The sequence below is a fragment of the Manacus vitellinus genome, unplaced genomic scaffold, assembly GCF_001715985.3.
Source record: "Manacus vitellinus isolate BGI_N305 unplaced genomic scaffold, ASM171598v3 scaffold_1_pilon, whole genome shotgun sequence".
In the NCBI taxonomy this organism is placed as follows: Eukaryota; Metazoa; Chordata; class Aves; order Passeriformes; family Pipridae; genus Manacus; species Manacus vitellinus.
The window spans coordinates 3,118,879-3,137,485 of NW_021939396.1; the positions used below are offsets into that span (position 1 = coordinate 3,118,879).

The window sequence follows — 18,607 nt, forward strand, 5'->3', positions numbered from 1 at the left end:
TAAATCCTAAACAGGTGTGACCCCAAATGAAAGTGGTTGTTAAAACAGTGAGTTCTGTATCTTTTTTTGTGGGGAGGCTTTTTTGGGTGGATTTTTGCTTTTAATTTGAGGCCCTCTTTCTGCAGGAGATCTTGTATGGATGTAATTAGTCAATGAAGAACAGGACATCTGATGCTGGTGGTGAAGTCTGGGCTTCAGCTCTGAGTTTTCTTGTTGATAAGGTTTGAGGAGAAGCCAAGCCAAAACTACCTGAAAGATTTGCTCTGGGAGATGTGTGTGCCTCTATAAACACATATGGTGTGAAACTTTCACCAATTACTCTTCTGCTTTTTGAAGGGAAAAATTAAGAGCTCTATATTAAATCCAGAGTTTGAGTGACATAAAAATCACTGAATCCCACTACTAATACAAGGAATTAATGTTTTTGGTGTTGCTTTTGATAATAAACACTTAGCTTTTAAAACAGAACCTAAATGCAGCTCTCCCCCTGTAAAGGAGAAAGAAGGACATAAAAAAGCCAGTGACTTATATTTCTTAATATCTTGTATTCATATATCTATACATCAGGAGAACCTGCACAGAATGTTGCTACCATCACTGCAATAACTGCACACAAGCAGTGTGAGAAATGGGTCAGAAGATGCTGCTTTAGCTTTTCTAACTGAAACTCCCACTAAAGATACCCTCATAAAATGAAAATTTGAGATGACCATATCCATGGGAGCATCACAGATTTAAAAAGCAGCTGAAATGCACAAATACAGAGTTAATTATTCTTTTGGCATCAATGCTTTTCTCTTGGAAGTTCTGTATCCCCTAATTTTTAGAGGGCAAAGTGTGGAAGTCCTGAGGTGGGGAAGGAGGTTTAGATTCAATTGGATGGCTCTACATAGTCACTTCATTCAAATTCCTCACCTGGATTATATTTTTAGAGAAACATTTAATTGCTAACTTTGCATCTGAACTGTGAAGTATTTTTATCAGAAAAAACTAATTTCTGTGTTATTTTGGTGAGTTGGAGTTTCAGTTTGTTGCTTTAGTATGTACCTCCTTTTTCCTGTTTTTTTCAAAATAATTTTTCAAGATAAATTAGTGTGAACCTGTGGACATTTGAAAAGCAGTTGGTAGGAAGGACCCAGAGCTTGACCTCCAGTTTAGAATTTTTGCTCTCAGAAATAAGCATTAATTTTAGAAATTACAAAAACTGAACAAAAGACTGGTTAATTTTTGGGGTGGTAGAACTATTATTTTTCTCAGTCATCTGAAGTGCAAGCAGTGCAGAATTTCTGCAAATTGGCCCAATTCATGTAATACTGGTTTTCTTGTCTGCAGCATCCGTGTTTTCTATGGAGCTGATCTGATGACTAATTGAGGTCAGACACAGTCGGTTCAGGACATCCTTGTAACTTCGCATTTTCTTATTTTTACTGTTCTCTCATATCATCAGAGGTGCCTAAAATGTTTTTTGAAGCAAGGACATGTCTCGATTTGCCCCCTGGATCTCAAATTTCTGAAGAATGCAGAAATTTGAGGGAGGGAAGCAGTCAGGGATGTGAGCAGCCCAAGGACAAGGAAACATTTCCAAGCCTACTTTATTCCCTGTGATAGAAAGAGAAATATGCAGAAAAAATATGGCTCTGGATTTTTGGATTATGCAAATGATGATACACATGAACCATTTGTAGCTTCAGTGGGGTGATTGTTCCCAAACTTTTGTTAAAATCGGGAGGTATTAAAAGAAATTACATTGAAATATTCATAGGATATAATTGCTGAGGCTGTTGATGGTATTTATTTCCTTTTGTGGTTTACAATATATAATTTGTGCATTGCTTCTGATACATTTTTAGCTCCTACACTGACTGCAAATTAAATATTGATTTGTGCATTGCTGGTTTTTAAGCCTCAAGGCACTTCTGAGTTGTGGTTAATTGATCTCCAACTCCAAACTTTAACACACAGAGTTTCTGAGACCAAGGCATTTGAATTACAAATTACAGTGTTTTACACACGTGGTTCACGTATTTAACCAGCTTCACAAACTTAATATTAGTTTTATTGTGCAGTTTGCTCTTTGAAATGCTTGTAAATACGAAGGGAAAATAAGGCTAGAACAAAATAAGAAATAAGCTACTGCTGGCAAGTTTTCTAATGTGAATGTAATGTTATTTGCCTGTAAAATATTTGGAAATTCCACTCCATTGAAAGTGTCCATCCCATGTCATTCAGTTTCCCAAAAACCCCGAAAGACCTTGATTTTTGTGGAGCTTTCATCACAAATGTCAGTATTTAGCCAGTAATCAGGGCTGTAAATCCAGTCCACGGACGTTCCCAATTTAGGTTTCTGGTAGCTTAGTCTCACAACTTAATACACAGGAATTAAATAAATTTCATCATCTGTCATGTTTGTCTTGAATGAGAGGATTTTGTCCCTAAAAATAATTTTTCGTGGCTGCTGTATAAGGCCATATGAGTTGTTTTTAACATTTTATGCTGCTTAAAACTATTTGGATGTGTGTTCTTTTGGTTCTTAATAAATGTTACAGTTGATGGCCTTTCATTTGAATAAAGTACCTGTCTTTAAAGGGTGTTGGGGTGGAAGTCCACTAGGTCTCTAGTCATGGTCATAATGTGACATTTAAGAGAGCCCACCATGCTTTTCAGACCTCTGTTTTGCAAAGGGCAGCTGTGGAGTTCAGCAGTTGGAAAGAGCCTGAGCATTAGGGTTTGGGATGGAGGTTGAGGAAACAGTGGAGCTCCTGTGGAGCTTAAAGTCCTGGAAGAATAAGTAAAGACCTTAATTTCTCAGTCTGGCTTGGTATATTTGTGCTTTGAGGAAGATATGGAGGAGGTAGAACTTTATAATCTCTTAGTATTAACTTCTTTAAAAGCCAACCTTTTCAGAAATGGACATTCTGGATGTAGGACGCTTCAGAAGGTAAAACTTGGCTGTGAGTGCTTTGCAAAGAGACCTTGGGTTGAGCCATGGCAAAGTCACTGCCATCTGCCCAGCCTCAAAACTGCACTTCGTGGCTTTTGGAGCAGTGTCTAATTTGTAGGCTTCAAATTTTGGAGTTTTATGTAATTGCCAAACCCGTTGACATTTTGAAAATGTCTTCATTAGAAAAGTGGGGAAAACCTGAAATCTTTTTGGGGTTGCTTTTTCTGAGGTGAACTAAGTGAGTTTTAGGTGGTAGACTGTAGCTGTACATATTTTGTGTCTGTTCTCTGTGAGAGGTAGTTTGGACCAGGTGATAGCCTTCTTCCCTGCACAGAAACTCCTTAGGCAGGATGAAACCATTACAAGTCACCCCCATCATCCCACTTACCCCCTTTCTGTGGTTGTGTTACTCGTGACAATATTGTCTGCTGTTACCTTAGTTTCCTAAATAATTAGGCTTGTGCTGCTTGACATCTGTAATCCTCTCCCCTACACTTATTTGACCATAAGCTGGTTCCTACCAAGCTACACAGAGGCAGAAGCTTCAGAGCAGAGCTGAGCGGAGCTGCTGATCTCAGGCTGTCGACAGCAGCGTGCACACGTAGGATCATGGAATCATTTAGGTTGGAAAAGACCTCTGAGGTCATCAATTGCAGAGGTCTTCTCCAACCTAGATGATTCTGTGATTTCCCTTTGGATGTCCCACATTCTGTGATGTCCCCCAAACCTGGTACACTTGCAGCTTTCAACCACCCAGAGCACTCTGAAGGAGGTGGCTTGGGGGCTCAGGGGCTCAGGTGAGTCTCAGGTGTTCAGGTGTGTTGGGATAAAGGGGCCACAGGGATGGTGGTGGTGCTTTCTCCTTGCTCAAGGGTGTTCTGAACACAGTTGTGTTGTTGAATATTATGGGTTTGTTGTAAATAATGCTTTATTGGTCTATTCAGAAAAGTGTCTCAATTTTAAATTTAAGTTTGATATTTAATGTATTTAAGTATTTTAATATTTTAAGAAGGTAAAATTGTGTTTGAAGAGTGTAAGGTGGTCCTGTGGTCTTGGATATGCTATTTATTTAACACATTGCTGTGCCATTCATTTGCATCTTAGTTTTGCTTTTTAAATTAGAAAGCTTTCTGGCACTGCTTCAGTTCTCATTAGCACTGTAAAAAGTGATCCTTACAGTTGCTGAGGTAAGAATAAGTCTTAAAGCTTATAAAAACAAATCCAGTAAGGGGAAGGGATTCATATGGCTAAATGGGATAGCAGGAGGAATTAATGCTTTTCTAGAGTTCCTGTTTTAGAAAAACTCTGAGGAAGGGAAAGCCTTGGGATTCTGGACTTGACAAGTGGTACCAGATAGGGGTTTCCAGGTAATTCTCCAGCTACAGAAAACTTTTCGCAAGGGTTTTTGTTTGGTTTTGGGTTTTGTTGTTAGTTGTTTTTGTTTTTTTTTTAACTGTAGGTTGATCAGGGAGACCTGTAATTGCACTGTGGAAAAAAACCCCTGTGAGTCTGCTTTTAAAAAACAGAGATACTTTTTACCAGGCCTGTAGTGACAGGACAAGGGGGTAATGGTTTAAAACCTAAAGAGGGTAGATTTAGACTGAACATGAGGAAGAAATTTGTTCCTTCCCTTTGTTGGTGAGGCCCTGGGACAGGCTGCCCCGAGAAGCTGTGGCTGCCCCATCCCTGGAAGTGTTCAAGGCCAGGCTGGATGGGGCTCTGAGCAACCTGTTCAAGTGGAAGGTTTCCCTGCCTGTGGCAGGTGGGTTGGAATGAGATGGTCTTTAAAGGTCCCTTCCAACCTAAACCATTCTTTGATTCCAGCCTTGCTGAGAATGATTTAGGCACCTTGCAGATCCGGTCAGATCTGTTCCAGTGACATGAGGAGTTCAGTGGTCAGAGTTGCCCAGTTTACCCCAAATTGTTCTAAAGGATTTCTGTACTTTTTCTCGTGGCTGTAAGCAGACACACTCCATCGGTTCCCTTCTGCCCTCATGACTTAGTTACTGCTCTGTGATTCAGGGATTGGGAAAAAGGAGATAAATGGACTTAGCTAAACTGCATTCATGTGGCAGCAGAGTTAACAGCCCTGTCATTTAGGCTGAAAATAATTCTTTGGTCCTTTGAACTTCCTCTCGTTTGCTCTGAGCTTTGTGGCCTGTTATTAAGAACTTGTGCGTTTCTTCTTCTGTGGGGCTGCAGCAGACAAATTCAATTAGAAATTATTCCAACTCCAATTCCATGACATGTTGTTTGCATATGCAGCCTGAAATTCCTTTGTACTGTCACAAATGCTTAGTTTGCAGGATGACGAAATAAATATTAACTGTACCAGAGCAGACACTGGGGTAAATACACAGTGCAGTTCTTTAATTTGATCTCCCTCTGCATATCAGCAAAGAGGGATGTGTTCAGAAGCTCCTGAAATACCAGCATCCTTGTGCAGTAGCTGCCTGATTTTGTGCCAGAATTACTTTAATCTATTCAAGCAAATTTAAGTTCACGTCCACTCTGAACCTGATTAGATCTTGGAGAGCTTGAAAATGAGTCTCTTTAATAATTATTGGAAATTTGAATAAGGTTTTTAATTTGAACCTTAAACCATTTTCTTTCTCATTTCCACCTCAAGCTTGAACTCAAATGATTATTTTTTTTTCAGGGTGAGTTTTAGGATACCTTCAACAGCAATTTAGAGAGGGAAGACTCAATGTCTTTTCAGTATTTTAATTTAAATTTTTTAATAAGCATTGCATATGTATTCTGCACATTACGGGAGACAGAGTTACAACGTATCCGAAATAATTTAGTGTGCTTGGGGTACCTGACACTTCATACATGATAAATTGAAAACTAGATCACAGAGTAATTAAAAAATGTTCACCACCTTCGCATTGCTGAGGTTGGAAGTGCGTGAAACAACTGTCAGTTCAGCTCTACATCATCACTGAGACCAGGTCAAGTCTTTGTTCTTGTGGGATTCAGTGGTATCTCACTTTGTCCCAAGTTGGAGCAGGAGCAGAGAAAACTGGATAGGTTTTGTACTGGTCTTCCCTGGAATGGAAAAGCTCTTTAGAGAATAATCCTCAAATAATTTATCCTTGTTTGAAATAAGAAAAGAAGTGAGCTGGTGTTTTTTCAGTCCTGTGGAATGGTATGGCAACGAATAAACTACAATATCAGTGAAGAATTTAAAAAGCTTCACAATGTGTTTCTTGGTTTAGACTTTATTGCTGTTGCTGTACTTTCTTATGGATTATATTGTGGTACAAAAGATTTACATTTTGCTGCCTCCCAGCACTCACTGCTGAGGCAAAACCCACATTTCTTCTGTACACTTCTTTGTGGTCTTGAATTCTAATCTTTGTGCAGAAAACATTTGTTCACTGAGTCCAACCTACACAGGGCTGTACCAAATGAGCTTATATAATTAGGATATTTGTGGCTCTTTTCTGTTTATTCTTAAAGGACTACATCATGATTTTCTTTATATGCTCCAGCTAACTTGGCTTGCTGATAAGGACTTGTTATACATCAGCAGGGTATGTATTCACCATTAGGATTCCATTTTATATATCAACAAAGCAAGCTGAAGTAAGATGTAATTGTACAAGTGTATACACAGTGTGATCCCTTTGCATAAATCGAAGAAACTGTTACTGAAATATTTGACTGTACTTTCAAGTGAAGCAGCCCTGTTTCCCAACATTAGAAGCAGAAATAGTAAGTTTCAGACTTTTTAATAGTAGATGCATTTTGTATTGGAAATTTTTTTTTTTTTTAAGAAGTCATGTCTAGGTACAAAGTCACGATAGACTTAAAATCCATTTTAAATGGACTTGTAATACTCTACTTAAATACTTATGAGGCAAGTCAGAGTTACTAAGGGACGAAGTGATTCTTAGCTAAGGAAGTAATGAGCGGCGCGATGTCGGGATTCCTTTCCCTGCTGCTGCCCTTAAAATTGCCTTGTTAGTTATTTGTGAGGAAAATTGGTTTGACAGCCCTGAAGGCAGAAGTGTTCATTTCACAGTGCAAGTAGTGCCATCATGCCACAGCCTTGGCCCTGAGGTGACAAGAGCTGCTTCTTGGTGAACCAGCTCCAGCCTCGCCCCAGGACTGTTTAGGAACTTCCAGCTCCGGGGCTGAGCCTTGGATGGACACATGGATGTAACTTGTGTTATCTGGGAGCTTCAGGACTCCAAACATCCTTATACAGCAGCCTTCTGTCATTATCTTTCCATATTCTGTGGATAATCTAATGAGTTTAAATTGAACCTTGATAAATTTTGGGTAGGGGTGTAAGCTGCTTGTTACCTCATTTAGAACGTCAAGGACCTGGACTTAAAACATGTTCTGTTTGGACCCGTACCTTTATCCAGTCTGGTTATGGCCAGCAGGCTACACAGGATATTTATATTATATATAAATCAAAAGTTGTCTTTATTGTCCTTGTTCTTTCTGCCAAGTGTCTGTGGAATTTGTCAGTATTGTATGAAATAGTATTTTAGGTGATCTGACTTTAAAAATTGCTGTCGTGGCTCGTGTAGGAAGCGTGACTTGGGTTATCTGCTGGGGGGTAATTGCAGCCTTAACTGAAACCCACAGCTTTTAGACTTAGAATATTATGGCATATCTAATATTTATCTGCCACCCAACATGTAATGAATCTTAAATCTTCCTGCAAGTATTTCTGGTGGTCCTAATCTTCTTCATGCCAGAGGCAGAGAGAAATAATGCTTCCAGTTTTGTCAAATTAAGTTTTTACTGTGCATTAAATTGATTAAATAGAGCAGCAGATTAAGGCGAAAAAGACTATCTTAAATTGCAATTCAGGGCTGATAGAATCTTAATGATGCCAAGCTGAAATTTTTCAGAGGGTTTGTGGAGATGAGAATCCATTACTCACCACGCTTGACTTCGCGTGGTGCCGTATTACAAACAAACTGCCTGCCTTGTTCCCTTTGCCCAGATGAGCAATGGCCAAGCTTGGAAGTTGCAGCAAATGGAACATGGGAGCTGCATGTGTGTTGTGTGCTGTCAGGCCAGCTGGGGCTCTTGTTTGATCACGTTCTTGCAGAGAACAGACGTGTTGGGGGGTTTCCCGTTACTCGTCTTTTGAATCGCTCTCTGACGGCTACATGACAGAACCAATTAGGAGAAGAAAGCCTGTCTCATGTTGTGTTCTGCAGTTCTTCTGTCTGCACTCTTGTTACCCCATCACCCCCTTTTTTTCCTTCATAATCCAGTTTTGTCAGTCATCTCTTTGGGTTTCTTTGTCCTGATGTATGTGTGTATTTTTCTTTTGCAAGTTTTTTTTTTTTTTCCTGCCTGTGGTTCCTCCCTACCTCACTTGTCATCTTTTTTGCTGTCTTAATTTGTTCTTCGTCTCTTCCATCTGGAAAACTTTATAAAAGGGGACAGAGATAGCAGAGGAGAAGCTAGGGAAAAGTTTTTTCTCTGTTTCTGCTGGTGCATCTGCCTTGTGGGGAGAGGAGAGGACTGAACACAGCTACTGCTAACACACAACATAGCAAGAAAAAATAATTGTAATTTCAGATGAATACATAATATATTACTCTATAATTACTCTTTTGCCCTTTCTTGATTTGTTGTCTTCATTTCTGTTGCCCCTGAACTCCTGTTCACACCCTGAAGTAGGCTCTGTGTCTCTTTGGCTTACAAAGAATTGCATATTCTTGTGTAATGATAGAAATAATGTTTGTTTTTACCCCTTGCTAATTTTCCTTGCCTTGTATCTGCTCTGTTCTTCGACAAATAATTTATTCAATCTAGATGGTTCTTGAAAAAATGTTACTTTGTAACCTCAGGGGGTTTTGGTTGGTTGGTTGGGTTTTTGGGTGGGTTTTTTGTTGTTGATTTTTGGGGGATTTCTTGGGTTTTCTTGTTTTTTTTGGTAAGCACAATGTGTGTGCAAAGGTGATAATCTTCTGACAAACTTCTGACAAACTGCTTTGTGTGTGTTCTTTACTGGAAAGCTCTTAAGTGTTTTTCTTCCTCATTGCATGCTGGCTGCATTGATTATGTTCAACCTTCTTTCACCCGTCTTGAATGTCCTGTAACTTCAAATAAGAAAAACCTAAAACCTTAATTCTAGCTCCTGGAAAACTGCTGTTAACAATGGAATCCATGTGTGGGCCAGAACCATGGAAACAGCATAATTTTACAGTGGTGAAACATGAAAGGAAATGACTCGCCCAACTTTCTAAGAATTTATCTTTAAAATAAAACAAAAAAACCCCACCCAAAACTTGCAAAATGCTGTTCTGGTATTCCAAAAAGAAACTTGGGTGGTTTTTTGTTACCTTGTTAGTCTGTTACTCTAAATCTCTCTAACTAGTTATCATTTTAAAAAGGGAACAAAACCCCACCCCCTCCTAAAAAAACACCCAAGAAAGCGGTTTTCTGTTGCATTGTGGTCTGGGATGTTTAGCTCTGTTTTGAATTTTTTAATATTTTGCCTGAAGTAATTTCTTCTCATTCTCTGCTGTTTGTGGTTGTGTCCTTGGCATTCATTTCTGTACCTGGGAACACATTGATTTTACATTCTGAAAGATCTACATGCTCTTTGCTAACTTCCTGCCATAGCTAGAGCACAACCCAGCTTTTCTGACATGCAGGGCTAATTTGTATTTCAGTACAGGAACTACAAAATCCTGTCACCTTTTGAAGGCGTGGGTGACTCGTGGTGGCACACTTGTTCTGTGTCACAAGTCCATCATGGAAAACGACAAGGGAGTTTCAATCATAGCAAGCAATGTCAAGGCAATGTTTTTTGAAAGAAAAACATCCACTAAAGCCATCACTTGGAAGAACAAACACTCTGTAGTACAAATGGCAGGTGGCTCTACACGTATAGAGTGCAGTTCTGCAGCTTTCCCTAAGCCTGCCTGAGGGCCTGAATTGTTATGTTCATAAAATGTCACAGTATTTCCATCAGGATTATGTGATCACAGGTCGTAGTGGTGGAGACATCCCTGATAGATCTGAACCATTGTCAGCACACACGTATCCCCTTAAACATCTGAAGTGCTTCTGAAGTTTCCTGGTTGTTCAGAGTTAGCCATGTCTCCTTTTGCAGTGAGCCATTAAAGGATAAGAACATTCCTGTAATGGTGCTGGCATTCTTAGAAGAGCACTTCTGATTGAGTAGGTATGTTCTTACAGGTGATGTCTCAGCTCGTGGCTGTTCCACATCTTCACAGAGCCTTGGCAGGGAGTTAAGGAACACGACAATAATGGAATCATTTTAGTTGGAAAAGACCTTTAGGATTGTTGGTTTCAACCATTAACCCAGCACTGCCAAGGCCACCACTAACCCATGTCCCCAAGTGCCACATCTACATGGCTTTTAAATTCCTCCAGGGATCGTGACCCTACCACTGCCCTGGGCAGCCTGTGCCAGGGCTTGACAACCCTTTCCTTGAAACAATTTCTTAATATTCAGTCTAAATCTCCCCTGGTGCAACTTGAGGGCATTTCCCCTTTTCCTGTTGCTTATTATTTGGGATAGAGACTGACCTCCACCTGGCAACAACCTTCTTTCAGGTAGTTGTGAAGAGCAGTAAGGTCCCCCCAAGTCTTCTTTCCTCCAGGCTGATCCCCCTCAGATCCCTCAGCTGCTCCTCATCAGAACTGTCCTCCACACCCTTCCCCAGCTCTGTTGCCCTTCTCTGGGCATGCTTCAGCCCCTCAATGTCTGTCTTCTTGTGCAGGGCCCAAAACTGAACCCAGGATTCAAGGTGTGGCCTTACCAGGGCCCAGCACAGGGGTATGGTCACTGCCCTCATCCTCCTGGCCACACTACTGCTGGTACAAAAGATGATCCTCCAGCCCAGCAGTGTGTCTTGGTGGCAATAGTAGGTGTTTGTCCATACAACAGGAGTTTGCACACCTGGTCCTGTATTTCCTCAGCATCCCCATTGCAGCTGAGATGGCAGCTGGTACCTCCCTGACTGGTCCTTGTTGTCTTTTCCTTATCAACCCTCTGTGAGTAGGACAACTGCCTTTGAGCTGGCTGATGGTACCTGCCTCCACACCTTTCTCTTGCAGAAACTTCAGGAAGCTCAATGCCAGCTGTGGAGAGGCACTGGGTTGGAGCTGATCTCCAGTAGTTTTCTCAAATGCTTCCTATTAATGCTGAAGGGTAGAGCTGCATGGATTTGCTTTCTCTTTTTTTTTTTCCTTTTTTTTCTTCCCCCCCCCTACTTGTAAGCTGTGGTCATATTCATTGTGAACCTCATGTCCTCCCAGCTGAGGGGCCCCAGATTTGGTAATCTATCTTTACTTGGCAGCTCTTCCATCCCTTGATCACTTCAGCTGCCCTGCTCCAGACGTCTCTACCTCTGTATTCCTGATGGTGCAGAGACCAGAACTGGACACAACATGTTGATGCTTTATTGTTTTGCACAGTAATAGGCTTAAGTACCATGTTTTCAGTACCCTTCCTAATGAGACACAATGTTTTATTGCCTTTGGCCAGCTACTACAGCTTGAGCTGATGATTTCAGAGAAAACAGTGACTCAGCCTTCCTCCCGCAAGCTGGAACTGGAAAAAGTGCAAGTGTTACTTGGTTAAGGAGGTATTGCTGGTTTTTTTTCCCTGGATGCATTACATCACAGCTCTGTGCTGAAGTGTTTTTGCTGACTTTTAGCAACTTGCTTCATTTTGTGAGATCCTTGTTGATTTTTTTCTCCCGTTGTGGCTTTTGGTGACCTGTAAGAGCTTAATATCACCTCTAGACTGGAGAATTTCACTCACCCATTTTGTGATGCTGATTAAAACCAATTCTTGGGGAACTGCTCTAATCTCTTCCCTATTCACACCTCTCTTCCTGATAGGCAAGAGGTGTGTATAGTACTTATGTAGGTATTGAGAATAAATTCTTTATCTGAGTTGCCTAGATACTGCATGTTCTGTAACTCACTGTGTAATGAGATTGATCCCACCTGCCCTGAGTAATGATTGAGTAATTTCTCCTGCTCTTCTTAACCTCCTTAAATGTAGCTTCCACCAGAACCTTTTCATTTAATATCCTACTGTTCAGTGTGCCTGGTCTGAAATTTGGCTCCTGTGGCTGGGTAGATAACTCTGGTCATGCTCAGTGAGGTGGTGTAAACTAATTTGAAGTTTCCAGGTGCATGCAGAGTTCATCAGAGCAGAGTTCAGCTGAGATGGAGGAAAACATGTGGAATACTCTCCGGGTCTGAATCAGAGTCTGGATTTTTTTCAATTTCAAAAACTAGTATTTAAGAACCATAAGCAGAGTGATTTTGGAGCAGTTTCAATAGAAGAGGGGAAACTCTGATTTGAAACTGCTGAATGATTTTTTTTTTTTTGTAGATGCTATAAACTAAGAGACTAAATATTGATTTATTGATTGAGGAAAGCAGGTATAAAGAGAAGATTGAGGTAATGAGAGGAATGCAACAGTAAACTGACAACAAATTGACAAATTAAGGAAGCAGATATGAACTGAAGGTGTTCTCAAGGTAGAGGATGATTTAGCTGATGCTGATGCTTGTTGTACTGGTGTCATACCACAATACTTTTGCATATCTAAAGCTATTTGAGGTATATTAGATGTGATCACACTATAGTTGTGCCTAGTACCTGTTTTATCAGCCGAACATATAATCTGAAAAAGCCCTTAGTGTTCTTTGCAGTACTTCAGTTGGTCCTCTCATTTTCCCTTGCCTTAATTTTCTGTTGCTTTTGATTTTCAGAGGCAGCAGCTTGCCTTTAATAACTGGTTAAACAGAACTTCTGAAAAGCATAACACAGGCAGTGCACGTTTCCTGGGGAGGGTGTCAGAGGGCTTCATTCTCGTTAACCTTTTCAGCAGACAGAAATGAAAGCATTAAATCATTACTGCTGATACTCACAGCTGAAGCAAAGATTTAAACCAAGATAATAAAGGACTTCTGTGCAACGTGGATCTCCTGTGAAGTAGGGGCTGTAAACACGAGATGTGTGGGTTTGTACGCTGAATTTCTCCTGATCTGGCCAAAGCACAAAATAATTGCAGTGGGGTTTAGAGGATGGAGGTGTCTGTCCTATAATTGTCCCATTCCATCTCTCCCCAGGGTAACAGATGAAGATTTGCAGCTAAGCTGGATATTCAGCTGCTGCTGTGCCTGAGGCAAATGCAATAAATATGTCAATAGGGGCAAAAACTCCATCTAAGTAAGCAAATGGTATTTTTAGTGCTGTTCTGATTGACATATGAGGAGTGTGTCAGGTACTGGTGTTTGCAAATTGGGGGAGCTACTGGAAGCAAAAATAGTCTGAGCATTTAAAGACTTGTAAGAGTAATCAAAGGTTTAGGAAAAATGGGGCTTTGCAGTGAGCCCCTTCTGCACCTTATTCTACATGGCTAATGTACAAAAAGGTTTTATTGAGTCGCTCCTGAAAATTGCCCTAAAATTGCCTTAATGTAAAATGATAGAATAAAAGGTTGTTAACATTTAGCCCTGCAGATTGCTAAATTAGAAGTAGGTTAGATTTAGCATAGAATTAAGAGGTGCACTTTCAGTAATGAAGAGGAAAAAAATACATATATGGAACAACGCAAATGGTGGTTTATACCATCTTTTAGTCATATTGTAAAACTTTTTAATAGCTTTCCCTTAATGGGTGCGCTGTCAGGATTAGTTCATTGTGTCTCAAGGTATTTGCTCAAAAAATTGGATGGTCATGGATAAATCCCTGAGCTTCTCAACAAATGGAATTTTACAAAGTTATTTGGTTTTTTTTTTTTTTTTGAGAGGTGACTTCTGTTTATTTTTTTGCTCTTTAAAAGAAAATATTTTGACATAGACAATGAGATCTCAACTTCATTAAAGACTGGAGGAACATTCAGCTGCCTTTTTAGCCTGTCAGACAGTATAGGAAGGGAGACTTCCAGGTGGTTGGATCCAGCCTTTAAGAGAACACCCTTCAGCATCAGCCATGGAAAGGCTAAAAGCTGAATATGCATCTGTATTCCTAAGTTATTTTGGTAGATAAATAGGAAAACTGCATTTAATGTTGTCTGTGATATTCCTCAGCAGTTGGAAGGATTGTTGTCCATGACATGTGCTGCTCAGCTTCCTGGAGACTGTGGTCTGTGGTTCATCGTGTGCTGTGAGCCTTTACTTTTCCCTGGAAAGAGATTGTGAACTGAATAGCTGAATGAATTTCAAGGGAATACCATTAGGGTAGAGTCAGCCAGCTCCTGCTACAGGAGAACAGGATTAAATTTCTTGTGGTCTGTGCTTACCACAGCTCTGGAAGGAGATCAGTGCTACAGATGGGGTGAGAGTCTGAGCCTCTGGAGTTGTCTGTGGAGCCATATTCTCATTTTACCTTGAGGTAGGAATAGGAAGCTCACAAAATATTCCTGTTTTCGATGATGAGATGTTACTCTTGGAAGGAAGAGTTAAAGTTGTGGCTCCGTTTCTAAGAAAACATTGGGTTTTCTGCAATGTAAAATGCATAGTTTCATAAGAACAAATACACTGTTAGAGAGATCTGGTCCTGAAGGCATCCATAAATCATAGGAAAAAAACCTGTTGGTGCTGGGATCCACAAAGCCCATTTGAGGACTGTACTGCCCCCAAACCATCTCGGTGAATATAGAAGTAATAGTAGTACTCTTTCTTTAGAATACTGTCCTTTTTAATTCCTCAGTGAATTCATGTACATAATTGGTTTACTTGGAAAGTTTTTTTTGACTGAGGAACTTTCTTACTTTGTAGCACCTCTAATGTCATTTCAGCTTGTTTCCTGGTCTGTTATAGTCATCTGTGTAGGATATTACAGAAACCTTGGGTGGAAAGGAGCTCTTGAGGCCGTCTGCCCCATCTTCCCAGTATCTATATGGGATAAAATCAGTTTTCCCTGAGAATTGTTTAACCTTTACAAAGTATGTAAAAGTCTGATTATGATAAAGAATATGGTGTGAAAGTAATTTTTCTCTCTGCCTATTCAGACTGGCAGTTTGCTCCCTACCAAGCAGCACGGTGAGATATGGAAGAATATAAATGCAGAACATGAGTGATCTCCTGAAAGGATCAGTAGGAACCAGAAGGACATGAAAAGTTGATTCATTTTAGATTTCACTTTGAAGAACCACCTTGGAGCAGACAGAAATGTAGGACTGGTTCATGTTGTACAGCTGCTGTGAACGTGGTTTGTGTGACAGCACTCCAAGCATTCAGGAACTGAGCTGTAGGAGGAAAGTCAGTCCAGGCCTCCCATCATGTGAGGGAATCCTTTTAAGAGGACAGCTCTCCAAAATGCTCTCCAGCTTCTCTTTGAGTTGCAAACCAGATTAATCTTTTTTGTTTTTTTTCTCTTCAAGTCATAGCATTGGTTGAATTTCTTGTCTCTAGAGATCGAATTGCAATCGTGTGCTTCAAAAAGGGGGAAGTTTTGCACAGTAAAGAAGGCAAGTTTGTAAATGCAATCTGACGTGAGTAGCTACCTAAATTCCTGTTCTCAGTTTACCTCTCAGTGAAGAGAGCTTTTTAAGTGCTGCCAGAATCCACTCATCTTCTTTCAGTGTTAGGTGTTAAATGAAAAACCATATTTGGAGGATAAAGCTGAAAAGTTTTGAGCCAGAAGAGATGAGAGTGAGCTGGGGAGAGGGGGTAAACCCCAGGGTAAGGAAGTGTCTCCACAGCTGATAGAAACACATGGAGATAATGAGCATTTTACTTCCTGTTGTGGTGTCTGCATACACAAAGGAGTGGAATTGCTACTTTCATCTTTGGAATTGCGACAGTGTTTATTTCATTTATGCTGTTATGAGTTAATACTTTGTAGTGGCTGGTGTTTGCCAGAATTAAGATACATCAGCCTATAGAGGATCTTGTGCTTAATGGAAATCATTGAAAAATATGATACAAGTAACTTCCTAAGTGCATTTATGCAATTGTAAGTAGATTGATATGACCTTCAGGCTTCAGCGTCCTCTGACTTGTTTTTAAATCTAATGCGTGTCAATTAGAAATTAAAAACAGTCTCTTACACTAAATTGTAATAGAAGAAGGTGCAGTTGCAGGAAGCTGTTCAGTGTAGTTGTCCCAGGGGTGCAGCATCTCTTCACTTAATGCACTGATGGGACTAATTTGCAGTGGAAGGTGGAAGTAAGAAATCTTTACAGTGTTTGACTTAAATACAGCCACGGTGCTGATGGTGTGGGTGCCCCACTGGGGAAGGCCCTGGTGCAGTAAGGGGATCTGTGGGAGTGCTGGCAGGGAGAGATCCCAGCGGAAACAGCGGCTCAGGTGTTGGGGACAAACACTGGAACATGATCAGGTCTTTCTTAAGTTAAAAATATGTGTGTCTTGGCTGCAGAGCTTTCCCTGGAAGTGTTCAAATCCTGAGATGTAAATGCATGTTTTCTGCCTCTCTGTGTATATATGATAACACACCTTTCTGGTTGTTGTGTTTACTGTTATTTTATTGAAATGTGTTGTGTAGGCACATGTAACCAAATAATCTGCTCTGAGTAATAAATGCTGTGATAAAACACTCCCAATACAACAGGAATTAGAAGAAGATTTTAATGTGGTTCATAAGTTTCTGTAGTGACTTAAATTTCTTGATGTTCGTTAATTTTAATGGAACTTAGGGATTAGTTCCCATCACTGTAGAATAATTAACATCAAATATGGTGTTTCCTAATCCATAGCTTTAGATGTTTTACTCATGTGGCTGCAGTTGTTGATATTGTGTAGCCTAGTGACAAGCAGGAATTTTTTTGTGCCTTTATAAAAAAAAAAGTACCTGGAAACTATTAAACATATGTAAACAGACAAAAAGATGCAACACTTATCTTCATGTAACTTTCCAAAATAACTGTCACTGCAGCATTTCTCTGATGGAAGAAAGCTCCACTCCATATGTGCTGATCTGGTCTGTGCAGGAGCTGTTGCAGGAGGCAACTTGAGGTTTTTGCTTCCTGCAGTTCCTGTGTCTCCTTGGTCCGGTTTTTCCTGTCTCGAGGCATTTCTTACATGTTAAAATGTAAGAAATGTAACATGTTTTGTTCCCAAGCAGATGATGAGCATCTTTGAGATGTACTTTACTATCTTTTTAAACTACCTGTTCTACCAGACTAAGGCAGGCAGTGTTTTCTCTGGGGTTTTTTGGTGGTGTCCCATTCCATTTTCATTTTGTACTTTCTGTGTTTCAGCTTTCTGTTGTTGCTGTTTCACCATCTCCTCAGGGTAGGACAGTTCATTTTGGAAATTTTTAGTGGGCTGCCTTTAAGTTTCAGGTGGAATTCTCTTGGGTGTTCAGGTTTTATCATGTTTTCCGGCCACAGACATGGACTGTAAATGAAAGGAAGCATGATGTTAAATCTGTTGGTGAGAGCAGGGCTGATAAATTTATTAAGTCTCATTATTTCTTCAAATAGGTGACCACCTGCCCTGATAATCTCTGCATCTGTTTCACTTGCTGCAGCTACGGTTAAAGTTCAGTTTCCAAGTGGATTTTGTACCCAGTATGACAATTTATTACTCAACATTTCTATTTCCTTTAACTAAATAACTATGCAGACCTTTTTCTTAGGTTCAGTTTTTTTCTCATTTGTTTTACTGGTTCCTCTTTTTCATCCCCCCCCACTTGTATTTATTCCAGTTTTCATTAACTTCTTGATATGTGTCCCCAGTTCTTGTCCTTACAGACTTGAGGAATTCTTGCTTTCTAGTTCTTTGTGGGTTTTGATTTCTGTTCTGAGCTCTGGTGGGCTCAACTACCAGTTACAAGCAGGTATACTAAAATGACAAGTATATGTATGAAAAGCAGGCAGAAAGAATATAATGAGTTATAGTTAATATAATTAACTATTTAGGAAAACTTAATTTCTATTTTTTTAGTATATAATTTTTACTATGATCTGTTTAGGCTCTGAGACTGGTCACTGTTTGCAGCTCAAGGAAGCCTTGGAATTTACTACAGCAAGTTTATCCCTGACACTTTGAGCTCAGTAATTCTGTAGGTGGTGGTGAATTCTGCACTAATTTGGGCATAGTGACCTGTATTCTGCTGCAGTAATTACACTCATTGCCTTATAGTGTAATCTTTGTCCTTCAGTTAGGTGAGCAAAGAGTAATCTTGTTAATGAGCAGGGTGAGACAAGGAAAATGCTTTTGATTTGCTTGTGGCATCCCTGGCAGCCAGCAAATTGCTTCAGATGATGTGCTTTATTAAACAAGTACAGCCTTGCAGAAAATTTATTAGGCCAATGCAATTGGAGACCTATTTTCCCCTTCTGTTTCTAAATGTATTTCTTTATTGTTACAGATATTTCAAGACTTCCCTTGCCAGCAGGTAAGTCCTCTGCTTTCACTTATGCCTTGATGCGACAGCAGATAGCTTTTAAGGGCTTGCTTGTGATACAGTCATGCTTTTATATAATCAGAATATCGGTTCTTATTGGCACTGTCATGGTACTTAGTCATGTGGGGATCTGAGGTTAAAACAAAACCTGTTGAAGTACAGATTTTTTTTCATTTAAATAGTATATTTTGACAAGGGGAGGAGGTAACTGAGGTGTATTTATAGGCAGTTGTTAAATGTGTGTGAGATGGTTAGTGCTTAAAGCGACTCAGACCTACGTGTGATGCAGCTCTCAGGGGAACAGATTAGGAACA

At 40.0% G+C, this 18,607-nt stretch overlaps 1 protein-coding gene across 1 annotated transcript in view; it reads left to right on the forward strand.

Moving 5' to 3' along the window:
* PTK2 (protein tyrosine kinase 2) overlaps positions 1–18,607 on the forward strand; it is a 175,635-nt gene that overhangs the window by 7,448 nt on the left and 149,580 nt on the right. Inside the window, exon 2 of the mRNA XM_029959399.1 lies at positions 18,258–18,284. The gene's annotated coding sequence lies outside the window, so the exon portion shown is untranslated. The remainder of the gene's footprint in view (positions 1–18,257; positions 18,285–18,607) is intronic.